The sequence below is a fragment of the Cherax quadricarinatus genome, chromosome 55 (genome assembly GCF_038502225.1).
Source record: "Cherax quadricarinatus isolate ZL_2023a chromosome 55, ASM3850222v1, whole genome shotgun sequence".
NCBI lineage: Eukaryota > Metazoa > Arthropoda > Malacostraca > Decapoda > Parastacidae > Cherax > Cherax quadricarinatus.
The window spans coordinates 26,816,546-26,840,107 of NC_091346.1; the positions used below are offsets into that span (position 1 = coordinate 26,816,546).

At 50.3% G+C, this 23,562-nt stretch overlaps 1 protein-coding gene across 1 annotated transcript in view; it reads right to left on the minus strand.

The window, feature by feature from the left end:
* The window catches only part of osa (trithorax group protein osa), a 521,098-nt gene extending 513,717 nt beyond the window's left edge, over positions 1–7,381 (minus strand). The window contains exon 1 of the mRNA XM_070096962.1: positions 7,125–7,381. The gene's annotated coding sequence lies outside the window, so the exon portion shown is untranslated. The remainder of the gene's footprint in view (positions 1–7,124) is intronic.
* Positions 7,382–23,562: the final 16,181 nt, after the last annotated feature.

Here is a 23,562-nt window from a genome sequence, read left to right on the forward strand (position 1 = left end):
AAGTCTCCCCACCACTTACCCCTACAACCAAGTCTCCCCACCACATAGCACAACAACCAAGTCTCCCCACCACTTACCACAACAACCAAGTCTCCCAAGTCTTCCCATCATTCACAATAACAATGTCTTCTCCACCAATCACAGCAACCAAATCTCCCAAATGTTCCACACCACGCATCACAACAATCAAATCAGCCCAACAACAGCCGTCCCCCCACCATTCACTGCAACTGTCTCCCTCCCACTTACTACAACAACGAAATCCTCCCCACTCGCATGAACCAAGTCACCACAACTCACACCAACCAAGGTCCCACCACTCACAACAGCTAAGTCTCCCCACCACAACAACAAAGTCTCCCCTCCACTCACACCAACAACCAAGTCCCCTCCATTCATCAACTAGGTCTCCTCAACACTCACCACAACAACTATGTCCCACACTACTCACCACAACAACTGTATCTCCCCCACTACTCACCAAAACAATCATGTCTCCCCACCACTCACCACAACAATGTATTCCCACCACTCACCACAACAACCATATCTCCCCACAATCACCACAACCATGTTTCCCACCGATCACAACAACAACCATATGTCCCACCAATCACCACAACAGCCATATGTCCCACCAATCACCACAACAGCCATGTGTCCCACCAATCACCACAACAATGTCTCCCCACCAACACAACAACCAAGCCATCCCACCACAACAACCATGTCTCCCCACCACAACAACCATATCTCCCCATCACAACAACCATGTTTCCCCACCGATCACAACAACCATATCTCCCCATCAATCATATCTCCCTATCGATCAGCACAACCATGTCTTCCCATCAATTAAGATAACAACCATGTTGTCTCCCCACTAATCACCACAACAAACGTCTCCCCACCACGACAACAAGCAAGTCTTCTCACCACCACAACAACCACATCTCCCCACCAATCACAGTCATGTTTCCCCACCAATCACCACAACAACCATGTCGTGTCTCCCGACCAATCACCACAACAGCCATGCCATGTCTCCCCACCACAAGATCCAACTGTCCGCACCACTCTCCACAACACCCAACTCTCCCCGCCACTCCCAACTCTCCCCGCCACTCTCCACAACACCCTAATCTACCCCACCACTCTCCACAACACCCCAGTCTACCCCACCACTCTCCACAACACCCCAGTCTACCCCACCACTCTCCACAACACCCCAGTCTACCCCACCACTCTCCATAACACCCCAGTCTACCCCACCTCTCCACAACACCCTAGTCTACCCCACCACTCTCCACAACACCCCAGTCTACCCCACCACTCTCCATAACACCCCAGTCTATCTCACCACTCTCCACAACACCCCAGTCTACCCCACCACTCTCCACAACACCCCAGTCTACCCCACCACTCTCCACAACACCCCAGTCTACCCCACCACTCTCCACAACACCCCAGTCTACCCCACCACTCTCCACAACACCCCAGTCTACCTCACCACTCTCCACAACACCCCAGTCTACCCCACCACTCTCCACAACACCCCAGTCTACCCCACCACTCCACAACACCCCAGTCTACCCCACCACTCTCCACAACACCCCAGTCTACCCCACCACTCTCCACAACACCCCAGTCTACCCCACCACTCTCCACAACACCCCAGTCTACCCCACCACTCCACAACACCCCAGTCTACCCCCACTCACTCTCCACAACAACCCCAGTCTACCCCACTCACTCTACCCCACAACAACACCCAGTCTACCCCACCACTCTCCACAACACCCCAGTCTACTCCACAACACCCCAGTCTACTCCACAACACCCCAGTCTACTCCACAACACCCCAGTCTACTCCACAACACCCCAGTCTACTCCACAACACCCCAGTCTACTCCACAACACCCCAGTCTACTCCACAACACCCCAGTCTACTCCACAACACCCCAGTCTACTCCACAACACCCCAGTCTACTCCACAACACCCCAGTCTACCCCACCACTCTCCACAACACCCCAGTCTACCCCACCACTCTCCACAACACCCCAGTCTACCCCACCACTCTCCACAACACCCCAGTCTACCCCACCACTCTCCACAACACTCCGGTCTACCCCACCACTCTCCACAACACCCCAGTCTACCCCACCACTCTCCACAACACCCCAGTCTACCCCACCACTCTCCACAACACCCCAGTCTACCTCACCACTCTCCACAACACCCCAGTCTACCTCACCACTCCACAACACCCCAGTCTACCTCACCACTCTCCACAACACCCCAGTCTACCTCGCCACTCTCCACAACACCCCAGTCTACCCCACCACTCTCCACAACACCCCGGTCTACCCCACCACTCTCCAAAACACCCCAGTCTACCCCACCACTCTCCACAACACCCCGGTCTACCCCACCACTCTCCACAACACTCCGGTCTACCCCACCACTCTCCACAACACCCCAGTCTACCCCACCACTCACCACAATCATGTCTCCTTCCCCACAACTAAGTCTTGCCCCAAGATTCGCAACTCTCTCCACCACAACATCCAAAGCGGCCCCCAATTCTAACCACAACAACCACTTTTCCCCCACCACTCGCCGTAACAACCAAAGACTGTAGTTACCAACCCTAACACTTATCACATCCGCCATCACCTAATTTGTATACGAACAATTTCACCCAAACATCCCCAGTGGCTAGACAAAACTTGCCTCTCCCAGATATCCATAAATACCTTCAATTACCTCAACATCATTTCAACACACCCGAGATCATTAGCACGTCCAAAACGCTCCACAATCGCACACCACAGCAACTACTGTCCTACCTAAACTCAAAAATTTTCTGCATAACCGCTGCAACTAATACTTTACAGCCCTAAAACAAAAAGGGTTCCACAATCTCTTAAGTACATTGTAATTTCCTTAAAAACAATGAGAAAAAAAATAACGTTAGAGCCAGATATTATGCTAACCTTATTTAAACAATTCCGGTGCTACTCGACAGAACAACTACTGTCTACCCTTCAAGGATGACTTGATGCTGTTGAAGAGCAACTTGACCCAAGGAATTAACCATCCTTCACTTTCTTGAAAGAAACGTGATTACTTCTCGCTCTCAGGCGCTGATGACCTCCAACAAGCTTATCACTTCAATATGATTATAATATTTTCGTCTACTTGATTCTCTCTACACACAAAAACGCAAATGACACTTGGTGATAGTACTGATAAGTTACGTCACATTATCTAGATCACTTCCTACCTGGCACTCACTTATCGATAGTTACTCATCACGCCATCATTAATGAGGCTTCGCTTGCTGTACAAAGCGACTAAAACATCAATGGAACACGAAGATTTTGTCCATTATATCCTCTCCCTCTCAGGAAAAGTTTAAATATAGTTAGCTATGCCACCGGTATCTAGGATACACCACAATTATTGCTCACTAACGCGTCTCAATTGAATGAATGAGAAGAAAATAAATATTTTCAACATTTCACAACAGACACACCAATAAAATGCTGGGGAAGAACTTGCCAACATTAGTGTGATCTAACGTTTACTAGGCGACGATTTCAGGGACTATTTTACAGCATTAAGTCGGACGATAGTAGGATCCACCTCGTACGAGCAAGTAGGTCTATATGGTGACGGGGAAAAAAAAAAACTTATAAGTGGGTATACACTCGTAATTTTGAGCAAGCCTTTATTTTAGAAGCTAAAATTCCTCTAAAATAAATGTGCCATGTGCACTGTCTTTACGCAGATCTACTAATTCACATAAAGGCAGATCCTATTTAAACCAACCTAATACATAAAATTAAGAACAGGCGTATTGGCCTCTGCTTGGCAAGTCTCTCTCTCCCCTGGAGTATACCTGGAGTATTACTGGTATTCCCATCCACACATCCGTCATCAGTACTATAACCTTCACGGGAAAGCGAAAAAAAGGTAAGTTTATACAGTGATGGATCCTGTCGCCAACCGTAGGTAAAGAAGATATACTTCATAAAGTACCTCACTAATTGAGAAAAGGTCAACCTTCTGCTTAATCAGCAGACCCTGGAATACGTCACAAGTGACCTGACTAGCATCTCAAAAATTTCAACAGCAGAGAACGAGGGAAATAAAGGCCGGAGTTAGGGCAGTTAATGTTCCAAGGAGGGGCTACGTTAAGGGCACTAAAGGGGATGGGGTCAAAAGGGAAGGGCATTGAAGGAGGGAAATGGAGATAAGAGCACCGAAGAAGGGAAGGACAGAGGTAAGGAAGTGATAAGGAGGATGCGGGCAAGAAAGCAAGTAGTGGGGAGTGAGGGAAGTAGGCAGGGTAGTGATGGAAGTAGGCAGGATGGGAGGAAAGTAGGCAGGATGGGAGGAAAGTAGGCAGGATGGGAGGAAAGTAGGCAGGATGGGAGGAAAGTAGGCAGGATGGGAGGAAAGTAGGCAGGATGGGAGGAAAGTAGGCAGGATGGGAGGAAAGTAGGCAGGATGGAAGAAAAGTAGGTAGGATGGGAGGAAAGTAGGCAGGATGGGAGGAAAGTAGGCAGGATGGGAGGAAAGTAGGCAGGATGGGAGGAAAGTAGGCAGGATGGGAGGAAAGTAGGCAGGGTGGAAGGAAAGTAGGCAGGAAGGAAAGTAGGCAGGGAGGGAGGAAGGTAGGCAGGGAGGGAGGAAAGTAGGCAGGGAGGAAAGTAGGCAGGGTAGTGATGGAAGTAGGCAGGGGAGTGGGGGAAGTAGGCAGGGTGGGAGGAAAGTAGGCAGGGTGGGAGGGAAGTAGGCAGGGTGAGAGGAAAGTAGGCAGGGTGGGAGGAAAGTAGCAGGGTGGGAGGAAAGTGGGCAGGGTGGGAGGAAAGTAGGCAGGGTGGGAGGAAAGTGGGCAGGGTGGGAGGGAAGTAGGCTGGGAGGGAAGTAGGCAGGGCGGGAGGGAAGTAGGCAGGGCGGGAGGGAAGTAGGCAGGGCGGGAGGGAAGTAGGCAGGGCGGGAGGGAAGTAGGCAGGGTGGGAGGGAAGTAGGCAGGGCGGGAGGAAAGTTGGCAGGGCGGGAGGAAAGTTGGCAGGGCGGGAGGAAAGTTGGCAGGGCGGGAGGAAAGTTGGCAGGGCGGGAGGAAAGTTGGCAGGGCGGGAGGAAAGTTGGCAGGGCGGGAGGAAAGTTGGCTGGGCGGGAGTAAAGTGGGCAGGGCGGGAGGAAAGTTGGCAGGGCGGGAGGAAAGTTGGCTGGGCGGTAGGAAAGTTGGCAGGGCGGGAGGAAAGTTGGCAGGGCGGGAGGAAAGTTGGCAGGGTGGGAGGAAAGTTGGCAGGGTGGGAGGAAAGTTGGCAGGGTGGGAGCAAAGTTGGCAGGGTGGGAGGAAAGTTGGCAGGGTGGGAGGAAAGTTGGCAGGGTGGGAGGGAAGAGGCGGTCAGGCAGGCAGGGTGGGAGGGAAGAGGCAGGCAGGGTGGGAGGGAAGAGGCAGGCAGGGTGGGAAGAAGTCGGCAGAGTGAGGGAGGGAACTGGCAGACTGGGGAGGGAGGGAACAGGCAGACTGGGGAGGGAGGGAGGCAGGTAAAGCAGGGGGCAAGCAGGGAGAGGGAGGCAGGCAGGCAGAAAGACAGGGAGGGAAGCAGGCAGGTAGAAAGATAGGGAGGGAAGCAGGCAGGAAGAGGGAGGGAGGCAGGCAGAAAGATAGGGAGGGAAGCAGGCAGGCAGAAAGATAGGGAGGGAAGCAGGCAGGCAGAAAGATAGGGAGGGAAGCAGGCAGAAAGACAAGAAGGGAGGTAGGCTGGCAGAGGATGAAGGGAAACTGGCTGGGATGGGCAGGCAGGGAGAGAGGGAGGAATGGAGGAAGGCAGGCAGACAAGGGAGAAACAGACAGGCAGGGAGAGAGGCAGACAGGCAGGGGGAGAGAGGGAGGCAGACAGGCAAGGAGAGAGAGGGAGGCAGGCAGGCATGGAGGGAGCGAGGCCTGGCTGCCACCATCACCAGCAGCAGGGTCGGGCAGGCGTGGCGGGGGATGGTGGGCGGCTGTGATGCACAAGGTCCACATATCTGCATCCATGAGGATCAAAGTCTCTCTATCCACCCAGATGGCTATAACAGCCAGCAGAGCACACAGACCTACACATTTAGCCCCATCAAGCTCTAGGCACTAGCCCCCAGCCCTCAACAAACAAAGACTCCCCACCACCACCACCACTCACCCACCAAAATGTTGCCAACCTACTCCACATTTGCCTAATTCCCCTCTGCGAAAAAACGTTCAAATGAGCCGGGGAAAACGTTGAGTAGGAGTGGACATGCGGGCGCAGAGCACGTGGGCTAGCAGTTTTGGGCAAGAACCTCCAATCCTTTTAATAATCAACAATTACCATTCGACCCTCCGCCAAGAATGGCGTAACCCGCACCCCCATCAAGCCAACTATTTATTCCCTATTCGCGAGTAAGTTTGCAGGTAAAGATAGTGATGGAAAAACGTTTAAGGGTTGCGGACCACGCTGTCATTGTTTACAACGTGTCACGTGCGTAAGGCGGCCTGACATGAAAGTAAATAATTGACATGTAATGCATATTGCACCTTTGCTTGTTTCACTTACTCTCTACTTCGCTCAAAACGCAAAATCCATTTGGGATATCTTGCTAGGGTGCTTAGGGAGGGTCAGAGGGGAGTTAGAAGAGGGAATAATATTGAAATTTGGAAAAAAATGTTGTTGAAGTTAGTATGTGGCGGTGGTGGTGGGTGTCCTCCCCGTCTGAGCGCCCGCTCGCCGACCCCTGCTGGCCGCCTCCCCGTCTGAGCGCCACCACCCGGGCCGCCATGCAAAAACTGGGGTGGGTGATGGTGGTATCAGCTGATGAACACACACACAACCCACGCTGCCCTCACACACCCCACCACGCCCACACCACGCCCGCAAACCCGCCCCAAGCACGCCCATACCCGTTAACCCATACCCAACGACTTGTGTACGTGGTGAGGGGATCACCTGATCCCCCATCATCTCCCAGCCTCAACACTCCCCCAACAAACCTCCAACACATCCCCAACACAGTATAAACCAAGAGTAACTAGGCCAGCTTGAGCTTCTACACCCTAACAGCCCCCAACACAAGCGCCAACATTTACCTGTGTGTAGCTTCTGGGAGACTCCAGATCCGTGCGGTGGCGGGCGTGGCTGCTAGATGGAAGGTGCGTGGTGGTCGTGGGCGTGCAGGAGAGGGCGTACGGGCGGCGTGGTGGATAAAATAAGTGGGTGTGTTGTGAGGGAACACAGCGGCGGCCGGTATCGACCAAGGAGACCTCTGCCCGGCGAGAGTGAGCGAGCCTCGCCGCCACCAACACCCCAATTCTCGCCAACACTGCGCCTTCACCAACACTCCTACGGCACTATCACCACCACCAACACAAGCCTCCGGCCTGGTACTGCACCTAGCTAACACTTTAGACTCGACAAGTACTGTACACCATGGCTGATACAAGAATTTCCAGTTGTATTACAAAAAGTGCGCCACAGTCTGCAGGCGCGACTAACCGATCTCACCACAGCCAGTTACAACAATCACCTCCAATTCACCACTAATTTTTCACTTTTCCGTCGTTATTTCACATTCACATCACACACTACACTTTGATCCAGGTCCTGGGCGACATTTTAGGCACATTTTCGGCACTAAACCCTTAAATTTGGGCGAGAAAAGTGTGAGGGAAGCGGCAGAGCGTACCCCCAAGCCGCGTTACTCGAGTGTGTGCCGCTATGAACAAGGGAGTGTGGCGCGGTCCCAGATCCACCCAACACTGGCCTTTTTTATTCCATATTCCTCTCTTCCTATCCTCTCTACCGCCTTCTACGCCCACTGTAGCCACACTTTGATTTTCCGTGAACGTTCCGCGGGGCATATGTACTCATGGTTTGCGTCAAATGGATAGAAAACACGGTGTAAAAGTGATTAATCAGGTTGTTTGTTAGTGAGGGTTCCGGCGCCAGATGGCAGCAGAGCGCAGCCGGGCGCATTAGTGAGCTCCATGCCAGACGTAAGAGTCCCGCCTACCAGTCCCATGTGTGCCACACTTACTCTCCATTATCCTCCATATTCTAACCAATAATGGTTATATTTGTCCTCACATCTCCCATTTTGAGAGGTTGCGAGGGGCAGTTACATGTATTAAGGTTTGAGGGATAATAAGGTATAAAAGTGTGGGCAATCTCCGGCAGCGCAGAGCACGGCTCGAGGGTTTTCCAACGCCGGCGGAGGAAAGACGTGATCGATGCTAGGTCCTCACCGCCTCTGTCGATTCACGCACAACTTTCATAAATTAAAAGCGCCTGCGATTGATTACGAAGGCGAGGTGTACACAGTACTGCGAGAATATTTACCACGAAGTTGTCTGTACAAGAAATATCAGGAATAGAACTGTGGTGACGTGGGGAAAAGCCATGCAAGTTTTGATATGACTACATGTGTGCAGCTGTTAGTTGACTCAACCAGCCAGCTCGGCCACCAGCACAACCACCACACCTTCCCTCCACTGCCACCACCAGCACAACCACCACACCTTCCCTCCACTACCACCACCAGCACAACCACCACACCTTCCCTCCACTGCCACCACCAGCACAACCACCACACCTTCCCTCCACTACCACCACCAGCACAACCACCACACCTTCCCTCCACTGCCACCACCAGCACAACCACCACACCTTCCCTCCACTGCCACCACCAGCACAACCACCACACCTTCCCTCCACTGCCACCACCAGCACAACCACCACACCTTCCCTCCACTGCCACCACCAGCACAACCACAACACCTTCCCTCCACTGCCACCACCAGCACAACCACCACACCTTCCCTCCACTGCCACCACCAGCACAACCACCACACCTTCCCTCCACTGCCACCACCAGCACAACCACCACACCTTCCCTCCACTACCACCACCAGCACAACCACAACACCTTCCCTCCACTACCACCACCAGCACAACCACCACACCTTCCCTCCACTACCACCACCACACCTTCCCTCCACTACCACCACCAGCACAACCACCACACCTTCCCTCCACTACCACCACCACACCTTCCCTCCACTACCACCACCACACCTTCCCTCCACTACCACCACCACACCTTCCCTCCACTACCACCACCACACCTCTCCACTACAACCACAACACCTTCCCTCCACTACCACCACCACACCTTCCCTCCACTACCACCACCACACCTTCCCTCCACTACCACCACCATACCTTCCCTCCACTACCACCACCAGCACAACCACCACACCTTCCCTCCACTATCACCACCAGCACAACCACCACACCTTCCCTCCACTACCACCACCAGCATAACCACCACACCTTCCCTCCACTACCACCACCAGCACAACCACCACACCTTCCCTCCACTACCACCACCAGCACAACCACCACACCTTCCCTCCACTACCACCACCAGCACAACCACCACACCTTCCCTCCACTACCACCACCAGCACAACCACCACACCTTCCCTCCACTACCACCACCAGCACAACCACCACACCTTCCCTCCACTACCACCACCAGCACAACCACCACACCTTCCCTCCACTACCACCACCAGCACAACCACCACACCTTCCCTCCACTACCACCACCAGCACAACCACCACACCTTGCCTCCACTACCACCACCAGCACAACCACCACACCTTCCCTCCACTACCACCACCAGCACAACCACCACACCTTGCCTCCACTACCACCACCACCACAACCACCACACCTTCCCTCCACTACCACCACCACCACAACCACCACACCTTCCCTCCACTACCACCACAACCACCACACCTTCCCTCCACTACCACCACCAGCACAACCACCACACCTTCCCTCCACTACCACCACCAGCACAACCACCACACCTTCCCTCCACTACCACCACCAGCACAACCACCACACCTTCCCTCCACTACCACCACCAGCACAACCACCACACCTTCCCTCCACTACCACCACCAGCACAACCACCACCTTCCCTCCACTACCACCACCAGCACAACCACCACACCTTCCCTCCACTACCACCACCAGCACAACCAACACACCTTCCCTCCACTACCACCAGCACAACCATCACACCTTCCCTCCACTACCACCACCAGCACAAACACACCTTCCCTCCACTACCACCACCAGCACAACCACCACACCTTCACTCCACTACCACCACCAGCACAACCAGCACACCTTCCCTCCACTACCACCACCAGCACAACCACCACACCTTCCCTCCATTACCACCACCAGCACAACCACCACACCTTCCCTCCACTACCACCACCAGCACAACCACCACACCTTCCCTCCACTACCACCCCCAGCACAACCACCACACCTTCCCTCCACTACCACCACCAGCACAACCACCACACCTTCCCTCCACTACCACCACCACACCTTCCCTCCACTACCACCACCACACCTTCCCTCCACTACCACCACCACACCTTCCCTCCACTACCACCACCACACCTTCCCTCCACTACCACCACCACACCTTCCCTCCACTACCACAACCACCACATCTTCCACCACCAGCACAACCACCACACCTTTCCTCCACTACCACCACACCTTCCCTCCACCACCAACACAACCACCACACCTTCACTACCAGCACAACCACCACACCTTCCCTTCACTACCAGCACAACCACCACACCTTCCCTCCACTGCCAGCACAACCACCACACCTTCCCTCCACTGCCAGCACAACCACCACACCTTCCCTCCACTACCACCACCACAACTTCCCTCCACTACCAGCACAACCACCACACCTTCACTACCACCACAACCACCACCTTCCCTCCACTGCCAGCACAACCACCACCTTTCCTCCACTACCAGCACAACCACCACACCTTCCCTCCGCTACCAGCACAACCACCACACCTTCCCTCCACTACCAGCACAACCACCACACCACTACCAGCACAACCACCACACCACTACCAGCACAACCACCACACCACTACCAGCACAACCACCACACCTTCCCTCCGCTACCAGCACAACCACCACACTTTCCCTCCACTACCAGCACAACCACCACACCTTCCCTCCACTACCAGCACAACCATCACACCTTCACTACCAGCACAACCACCACACCTTCACTACCAGCACAGCCACCACACCTTCCCTCCACTACCAGCACAACCACCACACCTTCCCTCCACTGCTAGCACAACCACCACCACACCTTCCCTCCACTGCCAGCACAACCACCACCACACCTTCCCTCCACTGCCAGCACAACCACCACACCTTCCCTCCACTGCAAGCACAACCACCACACCTTCCCTCCACCACCAGCGCAACCACCGCACCTTCCCTCCACTATCAGCACAACCACCACACCTTCCCTAAACTACCAGCACAACCACCACACATTCCCTCCACTACCAGCACAACCACCATACCTTCCCTCCACTACCAGCACAACCACCACACCTTCCCTCCACCACCAGCACAACCACCACACCTTCCCTCCACCACCAGCACAACCACCACACCTTCCCTCCACCACCAGCACAACCACCACACCTTCCCTCCACTACCAGCACAACCACCAAACCTTCCCTCCACTACCAGCACAACTACCACACTTTCCCTCTACTACCAGCACAACCACCACACCTTCCCTCCGTTACCAGCACAACCACCACACCTTCCCTCCGTTACCAGCACAACCACCACACCTTCCCTCCGTTACCAGCACAACCACCACACCTTCCCTCCACTACCAGCACAACCACCACACCTTCCCTCCACTACCAGCACAACCACCACACCTTCACTACCAGCACAACCACCACACTTTCCCTCCACTACCAGCACAACCACCACACCTCTCCACTATCACCACAACCACCACACCTTCCCTCCACTACCAGCACAACCACCACACCTTCCCTCCACTACCAGCACAACCACCACACCTTCCCTCCACTACCAGCACAACCACCACACCTTTCCTCCACTACCAGCACAACCACCACACCTTTCCTCCACTACCAGCACAACCACCACACCCCTCCACTACCAGCACAACTACCACACCTTCCCTCCACTACCAGCACAACCACCACACCTTCCCTCCACTACCAGCACAACCACCACACCTTCACTACCAGCACAACCACCACCACCTTCCCTCCACTACCAGCACAACCACCACACCTTAACTCCACTACCAGCACAACCACCACCACCTTCCCTCTGCTACCAGCACAACCACCACACCTTCACTACCGCTACAACCACCACACCTTCACTACCGCTACAACCACCACACCTTCCCTCCACTGCCAGCACAACCACCACACCATTACCGCCACACCATTACCGCCACAACCACCACACCTTCATTATCGCCACAACCACCACACCAATACCACCACACCTTCCCTCCACTACCACCACACTTTCCTTCCACTATCACCACACCTTCCCTCCACTACCACCACACTTTCCTTCCACTATCACCACACCTTCCCTCCACTACCACCACACCTTCCCTCCACTGCCGCCACACCTTCCCTCCACTACCGCTACACCTTCCCTCCACTACCGCCACACCTTCCCTCCACTACCGCCACACCTTTCCTCCACTACCGCCACACCCTCCCTCCACTACCACCATACCTTCCCTCCACTACCACCACACCTTCCCTCCACTACCACCACACCTTCCCTCCACTACCACCACACCTTACCTCCACTACAGCCACATCTTCCCTCCTCTACCACCACACCTTCCCTCCACTACCACCACCATCATAACCACCACACCTTCCCTCCACTACCACCACACCATCCACTACCACCACCAGCACAACCACCACACCATCCAAATCCACCATCACATCTTCCCTTCACTACCACTACCAGCACAACCATTACACCATCCATCCACTACCAGCACAAGCACCACAGTTTCCCTTCACTACCAGCACAAGCACCACAATTTCCCTTCTCTACCACAACCAGCACAACCATCACACCTTCCCTCCACTACCACCACTAGCACAACCACTACACTTTCCGTCCACTACCACCACCAGCACAACCACCACACCTTCCGTCCACTACCACCACCAGCACAAGCATCACACCTTCCCTCCACTACCACCACCAGCACAACCATCACACCTTCCCTCCACTACCACCACCAGCACAACCACCACACTTTCCGTCCACTACCACCATCAGCACAACCACCACACCTTCCCTCCACTACTACCACACCATCTATCCACAACCACCACCACACCTTCCCTCCACTACCACCAGAACTGCCACACCATCCACAACCACCACCACACCTTCCCTCCACTACCACCACCAGCACAACTGCCACACCATCCATCCACAACCACCACCACACCATCCATCCACAACCACCACCATACCTTCCCTCCACTACCACCACCAGCACAACTGCCACACCATCCATCCACAACCACCACCACACCTTCCCTCCACCACCACCACACCTTTCCTTCACTTCCACCACTAGCGCAACCCCCACGGTTTCCCTTCACTATGACCAGCACCAGCACAACCACCACCACTTTCCCTTCACTATCACCACGACCACCAGCACAACCACCACACCACCGCACGCACACTCATCATCTCTGGTACTACCACAGCCTTCCCTCCACTACACCTTCCTTCCACTACACCTTCCTTCCACTACACCTTCCTTCCACTACACCTTCCTTCCACTACACCTTCCCTCCACTACACCTTCCCTCCACTACACCTTCCCTCCACTACACCTTCCCTCCACTACACCTTCCCTCCACTTCACCTTCCTACCACTACACCTTCCCTCCACTACACCTTCCCTCCACTACACCTTCCCTCCACTACACCTTCCCTCCACTACACCTTCCACTGCACCTTCCCTCCACTAAACCTTCCCTCCACTAAACCTTCCCTCCACTACACCTTCCCTCCACTACACCTTCCCTCCACTACACCTTCCCTCCACTACACCTTCCTTCTACTGCACTTTCCTTCCACTGCACCTTCCCTCCACTACACTTTCCTTCCACTACGCCTTCCATTACACTTTCCATCCTCCGTACTTCCCTTTCACTGTACCTTCCCTCCATTACACCTTCCCTCCGCTGTACCTTCCCTCCATTACACCTTCCCTCCGCTGTACCTTCCCTCCATTACACCTTCCCTCCGCTGTTCCTTCCCTCCATTACACCTTCCTTCCACCCTTATTTTCACTGCCAACACCACCCTTTCGCTAGCACCACCACCATCACCACTTTTCCTTCCTCAGCTCTAACACTTTCCCTCTTACCACCATTGCTAGTACCACCTCACATTCCCATTAATACCACACCTTTCCTCTAAAATCACCACCTCGCTTTCATTCACATCCAACATCACCACACCTGCCCTGCACCACCGCCACACCTGCCCTCCGCTGCTGCCAGGACCTTCCTTCTATTGCGAGCACCAAGAACCCAGTAACCCTTTCCGTGTTAGTCGTGCATGGATATTTTTTTTCCTATTTCGTGACCCTTCGATGGGGTTCCCTAATGTACAAGTGCTTTTGGAACACTGAATTGGAGCTTTCTCTCTCCTTTGGATTTAATTTTTTTTAAATTAAAGACTGAGTGATTCGTTGGAGGTTAGATCCTTCTTCCTGGATTCTTTATCAGGCAAAGCCGTTCATCCCCCGCCACCACCAGAGGTGACTCAGACTCAGCGGGAAAAGATGAAAGCTGATTCTTGATATTGAGGTTGTTCAAAACACCCAATAGGCATTGCACTTGTCAGTTGGTCCATCAGATGGACCAGTTGGTGGACCGTCAGATGGACCATCTGGTGGACCAGTTGGTGGGTGAATGTGGAAGTACTACCACTGGTTGCCTGCAGATTCAGGCGTGACGTACAAGTCTCAGTATTCTGGTTCGTTGCCACTGCCCGGTACTAGGCAAATACTGCTAGCTCCTCTGGTGCTTCCAGCCTATTGAGACGGTTGTTACTCAACCTTGCTTTAGCCCTTGTGATTCATCGCTTCTTTTTTATTATAATAATCAACCTTGCTTTGATAATTCTGGGCCAACCATAATAAAGGTGTGTACAGAGCATGGTGGTTATGGTACACACTGAGGGAAACATGTTAGTGCTCAGCACTGAGGCAGCGACTTCTTTTAGTCTATCGGCCCCTCAAGGAAGGTTCCTTGATACTAGTGAGGGGCTCTTGATCTAGGGAATTGGATATATGCTCCAGTTCCCTGAATTAAGCCTGAGTACCTTCCTCATCCCCCACAGGCGCTGTATAATCCTACGAATTTAGCGCTTCCCCCTTGATTATAACAACAATAATTTTATTCTATCGGACATTATTTTTTTTCAACTTCTCCTTTGCTCTGTCTTAAAAATCTGTCGAGGCATTCATTCCTTCTGGTCTCTGCGGCAGCAACCACCCCAGAAGAACACTGATGTTGATCTGCATACATGGTCTGGGAATGTCAGCATTGCCCCTTGTTGCCCCATGGCCTAGATGGAATGTGGTGACCGTTGTGTTGAAGCACTGACCCCAAAATTGTTTTCAGATCTTCAGGAGCCAGACTGAACTCCAAGCTCTGGAGGCTCAGACGGGTGTGGCTCTGATCCACCTCCCAGCTTGAGTTTTTAGTAGCTCGGTGCCTGGTTCTATATTTTTGTGGTTGCTCGTGGCTTGTAGACATATTGGCAGTTTTGGTAAGACTGACCCCCCCCCCGTCCCTCAAGGGAAGTTACATGACGCCAGTGAGGGGTTCTTGATCCAAGGACATGAATCCTATCTATATTTCCCTGTATCGAACCTGATTCCCTCTTATTTCTCCAGGTTCTGTATGATTCCTGCGGGTTTAGTGCTTCCTCAATATCTATAATTAACTGCCAGCTAGAGAATGATTGGCCCTATCCACAAACTGAACATTCACCAGATTACCAAAGGTAATCTGGTGATAAAGAGAAGATACCCAGTTCCTTCCCGTAAGTTGTTTGGTCTCACACTGATGTGCAGGGCCAGTGTAGAGCGCTTCCCATGTGCACTACCTCAGGCAGTACTTGCGGATTCTTTCTCACCGGCTTCCGCAGCACGAGGTCGAGGAAGATCTATGCCTTCTTAAAAAGAATGTAATCTCGCTTCGATGAATGAAGAAGGTGAATGGTGTTCTGGAGAAGACTAATTCCCAGATCCTCACATTTGGACATAATTCTCTTTATAGCGTTTCCATTGCTAAAACTTTGGCCAACAGAAGCTTAAATGTAAGGAAAAGAAAAAACTGTGAGGTAGAATTCGATGCTACCAACTCCTGTACTGGTATGGTGTGTTGATATTGCATAGGTGCTTACAAAGCTATTATCAGGCAGTGTGTGGCTCACAAATATTTGAGTGCACTGTACATATTGTCTATATAAATATGATGGATTTCATAGGGAGTGGGCAACCATATCACCTGCATCTTAATGTAATATATATTTGTCATTACTGATAGATTCCTGCTGCAGCAGGGGTCCCCTCCTCTAGAGCTGAATGGACCGACCCCTGGGTGTTGGTCTTTCTTTCAGCGACCCACCTGTGACCCCTCGTTAGCTGTGGCGGCTACTAGCTCCCCTTCCCTCCTCTAAGTTACCCTTCTGTGGGCAGCAGAGGGTAATGGACTTACCCCACGAGAAGAGGATACCTTTATACCTTTGATATACCTTTGAAGAGTCTCGAGAGTTAATCTACTCTTTGAGCCCGGCCATGGGCCAGGTTCGTCTGGTGCTTGCCTGGTCAACCAGGCTGTTGCTGCTGGAGGCCTGCTACGATACATATCCACCACAGCCTGGTTGATCTGGCACCTGGTGAAGATACTTGTCCAGTTTCCTCTTGAAGGCTTCTACACTTGTTCCAGCCGTGTTTCTGATATATTCTGGTAAGATGTTGAATAGTCTGGAACCCCGGATGTTGATACAGTGTTCCCTTATTGTCCCCATCTCACCCCCTGCTCCTCACTGGGTTTATTTTACACTTCCTCCCATATCTCTCACTCCAGTAAGTTGTTATGGCAGTGTGCAGATTTGGGACCAGGCCCTCGAGTACTTTCCAAGTATATATTTTCATGTATCTCTCTCTCCTCCGCTCCAATGAATACATGTTCAAGACTTGCAGGCGTTCCCAGTAGTTTAGGTGCTTTACTGGCTCAATGTGAGCCGTAAACGATCTTTGTATTTGTTCCAGCTCCGATATTTCTCCTGCTTTGAACGAGGCCGTCAGCACTGAGCAATTTTCTAAGTGAGGGAGCACTAGCGATTTGAAGAGTGTCACCATCGGCATTATTTCCCTTGTTTTGAAAGTTCTCAATACCCACCCAGTCATCTTCCTGGCTGTCGTGATCTTTGTCTTGTTATGGTCTTTAAAAGAAAGGTCCGCTGACATAATTATTCCCAGATTTTTTACGTGTTCCTTACGTTCTATTTGGTGACACTCTTGAGTTTTGTACTAGTGTTCCTTTAGAGTTCTTCATTCTTTCCATACCTAAGCAGCTGGAACTTATCACCATTGAACGTTATGTTGATGTCCACTACCCACTGGAAAACCCTGCTTATGTCTTCCTGTACTTTTTCAGTGTCCTCTACCGCAGTGACTTTCATGCTTATTTTAGTGTCATCTGCAAATGATACAAAAGTGTGCCGGGTGTTTTTATTTATGCTATGAGGATGAGAAACAGCAGAGGTGCCAGGACAGTGCCTTGGGGCACTGAGCTTTTGACCTCGCTGATGCTGGATCTTGCCCTGTTCACTACTACTTTTTGTGTTAGGAACCCGAAAATCCATCTGCCTACCTTTCCCCTAATGCCCATGGCCTTCATTTTGTGCGCTATCGCTCCATGATCGCATTTGTTAAATGCCTTCGCAAAATCTGTGTAAATCACATCTGCGTTTTGGTCGTCTTTCAATGCCTCCGTAATTCTGTCATAATGGTTCAGCAGCTGTGACAGGCATGATCGTTCTGCTCTAAAACCATGCTGGTTCGGGTTATGCTGGTTGTGCTGGTCCATGAAATTTGTAATCTGCCGTCTCATCACTCTTTCGAAGATTTTTATGATGTGAGAGGTTAGGGCTACTGGTCTGTAATTTTTATCTAGTGCTCTACTACCTCACTTATGGAAAGGAGCTATGTCTGCACTCTTTAATGCCTCTGGTATTTCACCTAGAACATTCCATGAATCTGGTCCAGGTGCTGAGTGAGTGGGCATGTTTTCCATTTCTTTTTCGAAAACTATGAGATTTGTACTAATGTCAGTTAGTTGGTCTGCGCGGCCTTCTGGAGTGAAAAATATTTCTGCATTTTCTACCTTGCTGTCATTTAGTGGGCTGCTGAACACCGACTCATACTGTTCTTTAAGGATTTCACTCATTTCATGATAATATATACCACTACTGAGAGGAGACTCGTAGACGAGTCTCGTCTCAGTAGTGGTCCAATTCTACAGGTAGTTCTTAGCTTGGATTTTGCGTAGGAATAGAAATATTTTGGGTTTCTTGTAATATCCGGTATGGCCCTTTGTTCCCTTTGTACTTCTTCTGTTAGGTATGACATCCTAAGTTTTTGCTCTAATTCAGTGATCTTTCGACTAAGCCTATCTTTCCTCTGTTGTAGCATATTTCCTCAATGGTACGGTGCTTCATATATACCTTGTGTGTTTCTGTATTCAGCTTCTCTAGGCACTGGTGGGGATTTAGGATGCTCATGTCTGATTCCCAGAGTATGTCTGATAGCCCTTGGTTTATTTTTTTCCCAGTCAGTTCTATGGTTGTTAAAATTAAACTTACTGAACATCCCGTCTCTAACATTAGTGACGCAGTTTCCTAACCCTGAGTAAATACTAGGATATTTAGGCGCTGCCATCAAGAGGCGTCAGGTGGCAGTTCCAGATGGAAAAAGAACATCAGCAACTCCTGGCATATCTTTTATCAGTCACTGTAAAAGAACACCCACTGTTAGTCCCTGTGAAGAGGAATTCACTGTCAGTTACTCTCTGATTGCCTTTACATAAACAAGTCTCTCATAGCCCTTCCAATGAGCAGTGGGACCTATGTGTCTAGAGGGCGTTCATTTGACTACCTCAGGAAGCCTAGTTTAAGCAAGAGTAGTGCCTCCTTTCAACCGCATTTACCTGTTATCCTTCAGAATACAGGCTGAGTGCACCTCCCAAAGAGCGCAGGCCTGGTGCTCTCTTTCCTGGGGAAACAGACCACATGGTTAACGAATAGTAATCAGAGTTTGCACAAATGTGATGAAATCAGAAAGAAGTCATAAGTAGTTTTGTGCGAGGACCAGCATTAGATGCATTGTTTATAATTTACATAATAATATTAATAATTATTAATAATATTTATATTGATGACTATGACAAGGGAAGAACAAGTGACATGAGTAAATTATCTGAATAGATCAAAAATGGATTTTGAAGATGCCAATGACCCGCAGGAAGTCTTGGACAAACTAATATTGTAGTCCGAAAAGTGGCAGATGTAGTTCAGTGTAGAGAAATGCAGTCTTAATCCTTAGGAATGCAAATAACCCTCATACTTATAAACCTGATTGTGCAGAACCTGGGGTGGATTTGGGGTCCTTTAAAGGGGCAGTTGGTGGAGGACTCCTCTAGTGGAAATGGCTCCCATGACTTTAAGGCAGACTCACCCTCGAAGAAAAGGCAGAATCCTTTCCCAGAGGAACTGGATCTCTTAAATTACTCGAGGCTTTTTAGGAATGACCCAGAGGACTACAGGAGTGGTTACTTATCTTCCCTGGCATGACAGTGTATGTTAAGATTACTAACTTCCTGGTATTTGCGTCTGGTAAGATAGGTGAATAGTGCCTTAACTGCTTCATGCAGTATTTTACGGTGGATTTGCCGGGCCCTATAACCCCATTTCTAGAATCTTTGGACTCTGTTCTGCGAGCAGAGACTATTTTCTGGGCATTGATTTAAAGCTTAATGTCTCCTCTTTCCCTTCTGGTTCAGTGGACAAAGGGATGGAGGAGGAGATATTTTTAATATAATGCACTTCTTCCTGCAGAGTTTAGTTGTCCTTGTCAGATTGTCCATGTACTTCTAGTATCTCTCGTTGGATTGAGCTTCAGACTGCCAACCAAAGCTGTGAGCTACCCAACCCATTCCTTTTGGGCGACTTCAGAGTCCACCACTTAAGGTGGTCGGTCACTGACCAGTTACAATCTTCATTCCAGCACCTTGCATCTGGACTGTGTGGTGTTCTCTCTGATTTATATGGCAGCTCTGTGAGGAGTTGGGCTTGCACTGCTTGTCTGTGTTAGGCACACATCTGGTAATCCGGTTTATGCTCTATTTGCAATGGAGAGGGCAACCCATTTCATGTTGATATACCCTTTTCCCCTTCCCCTCTGACTCTGGGTCATAGTAATGTGATGGCAAAGTTTGATCAGTTTAGATCAAAGAACCCAGCGACCTTCTCCCTGATAAATTGGACACATGTGCAACACTTGGGTATCTTTATTGAGAAAACGTTTCGCCACATAGTGGCTTCATCAGTCCATACAAAGTAGAATGAAGCCACTATGTGGCGAAACGTTTCCTCATTATAGACACCCAAGTGTTGCACATGTATCTAATTTATCAACCTGTCGGTTCTCTGAACCATTCATCTACATTCCTGTCTGACACAGCAACATCTTGGGATCTTAATACAGGGAATTCTTCACTTGTCAAACCTTGGGCACGACCTACCTCCACATTGGACAAATGTGATACCACTTACGACTGCTGCACCTCTCCTGCCTGCAGTATATAAGCCACTTCTTCGCACATATGCTATATTCTTTTCAAGATTGATGGACTGATTACATCGACTCAAGGCTGAGGGACTGATTACCTCAAACTCTGATGAAGCCACTGACTGATGAAGCCACTGTGTGGCGAAAAGTTTCCTCAGTAAAGATACCCAAGTGTTGCATATGTGTCTAATTTACCAACTTGTCGGTCCTCTGAACCATTCATCTACAAACCTTCTCCCTCCTTTATTTGGCTTATATAGTAGGATTATTTCCCCATTCATTAAATTATGCTCTGGGGTATTGTGTATTTCTGGCCTTGTTCTCCTACCAATTTCAATCCTGAGGTGATTCACACCTCCATGGAGGATTAGACTGTCAGATGAATCTGGTGGCACATTGGATGCTACATCCAGTGGCAGCTTGATAGCAAAACTATTACCGGTGGTCACCTGCAAAGGCATTCCCAGTTTAAATAAGCAGTTTTGCCAAGTCTGACTCTCTTAATACTGAGCATACTCTCCCGGGACTATGCTGCAAGAAGGGTAAGTGATGAACTCTAGAAGGTTGATGCTGCTTGTCAACGGGTATTTCGACATTTTATCAAGTAGTTGGAAGGGATTTTCATATGTCAGAGAAGTGTGAGGCATTTTCTGACATACTTGATTTTTTTATTTAGAATGTGCATATAAATAACAATGCTATATTGTTTGGATACACATGAATTATAATTTCCAATGTGTGGTCCACGAGATGGGGTGTGCACTTCTGTGCACAGGCCAGAAGTAGGGATAACTTCTAAATCCTGACCAAATTTGTGTTGTAGTTGCCTGTAACCACAGGAGCCCCAGTTGCTGTGAAGTGGTCCTTGGTGGAACAAAACTCTTCCTTTTCCAGTCTTTGAGCACCTTGCTGGTACCCCATCACCCGTCCAGGCGATTACAGGCCCAGCCTGATGCCCCTTTTGCAATCTACAGGTGACGTTCAGTCTATAGTCGTCTCAGGGACAACTATTCGAGGTTCAGAAAGATGTTCAGATACGCTTAGCGTGTGTCATGGGTCCTTTACACGGCGCTCAACTCCAATACTTCTCCTTGGACGGATATGGAATAAGATCAGAAAGATATCAGGGAAGTACTCACCGAGTTCATTGCTCATTTTTTCCCTTTGTGGGCAGGTGATGGACGACCCTTCAGAGGTGGCCAACACCTTTGCTGAGGGATTCTGTATATTTAAATTCCAGGCCTGAAGGCTTCAGAATACTGTCTCTTTCCTCACTGTGGAGTACACCGAGGACTGTTGTGATCTGTTTGGGATGGGAGAACTGTCGTGGGTCTTCTCGGCGCCACCTTGGCTCCAGGAAAGTATGGGATGCATAACTTGTTGCAACACCCCTGTTATCATACATACCCTGGAGAATGAGAGGTAATTAGGTTTGATCCGATGAAAGAGAAGGTAGCTTTAATTCCTTGGAGGAAGAACCCTTCATTAGCATTAAGATAATAATCCCCCATCTTTGAGGGGTAACCTACCTAATAAAAGTTCATTTTTGGTAAAAAAAATACAATAGTGACTTAGAATTAACGTTAAATTTCACCTAGATGATAAATTATACAAAGATGGTGCTAGTTGTTATAGCATAGTGAGATGGTTGACGTCATGGTGCTAGTTATAGCATGGTAGGCAGTTAGTGAGATGGTTGACGTCATGGTGCTAGTTATAGCATGGTAGGCAGTTAGTGAGATGGTTGACGTCATGGTGCTAGTTATAGCATGGTAGGCAGTTAGTGAGATGGTTGACGTCATGGTGCTAGTTATAGCATGGTAGGCAGTTAGTGAGATGGTTGACGTCATGGTGCTAGTTGTTATAGTATCGTAGGCAGTTAGTGAGATGGTTGACGTCATGATGCTAGTTGTTATAGTGTAACGTAGGCAGTTAGTGAGATGGTCGACGTCATGATGCTAGTTGTTATAGCATGGTAGGCAGTTAGTGAGATGGTTGACGTCATGGTGCTAGTTGTTATATCATGGTAGGCAGTTAGTGAGATGGTTTACGTCATGGAGCTAGTTGTTATAGCATGGTAGGCAGTTAGTGAGATGGTTGACGTCATGGTGCTAGTTGTTATAGCATGGTAGGCAGTTAGTGAGATGGTCGACGTCATGGTGCTAGTTGTTATAGCATGGTAGGCAGTTAGTGAGATGGTTGACGTCATGGTGCTAGTTGTTATAGCATGGTAGGCAGTTAGTGAGATGGTTTACGTCATGATGCTAGTTGTTATAGCATGGTAGGCAGTGAGATGGTTGACGTCATGATGCTAGTTGTTATAGCATGGTAGGCAGTGAGATGGTTGACGTCATGATGCTAGTTGTTATAGCATGGTAGGCAGTGAGATGGTTGACGTCATGATGCTAGTTGTTATAGCATGGTAGGCAGTGAGATGGTTGACGTCATGATGCTAGTTGTTATAGCATGGTAGGCAGTTAGTGAGATGGTTGACGTCATGATGCTAGTTGTTATAGCATGGTAGGCAGTTAGTGAGATGGTTGACGTCATGATGCTAGTTGTTATATCATGGTAGGCAGTTAGTGAGATGGTTTACGTCATGGTGCTAGTTGTTATAGCATGGTAGGCAGTTAGTGAGATGGTTGACGTCATGGTGCTAGTTGTTATAGCATGGTAGGCA